The sequence below is a fragment of the Mycetomoellerius zeteki genome, unplaced genomic scaffold (genome assembly GCF_001594055.1).
Source record: "Mycetomoellerius zeteki isolate Tzet28-1 unplaced genomic scaffold, Tzet1.0 scaffold74, whole genome shotgun sequence".
Lineage (NCBI taxonomy): Eukaryota > Metazoa > Arthropoda > Insecta > Hymenoptera > Formicidae > Mycetomoellerius > Mycetomoellerius zeteki.
Genome location: NW_017257764.1, coordinates 686,873 through 687,117, shown reverse-complemented (window position 1 = coordinate 687,117; position 245 = coordinate 686,873).

Sequence of the window (245 nt, the reverse complement as noted above, 5' to 3'; positions counted from 1 at the left end):
TCAGCAGAGAAAGCAGCTTTGCAACTGTTGTAAAATTCTTCAATACGATTGGTTCTTGCTTTTGGTTCCTTACAGATCTAAACGTATAAACCAATCATATTGAAGAATTTTACAACAGTTGCAAAGCTGCTTTCTCTGCTGAACACAGCCATTATTTTGTGCTAAAAATGAGCGTCGAGCGTCAGCTTAAAAAGGCACCTTGATTACTACCATGTGCATTCCACTAACTTTAAGGCCGGAATCAG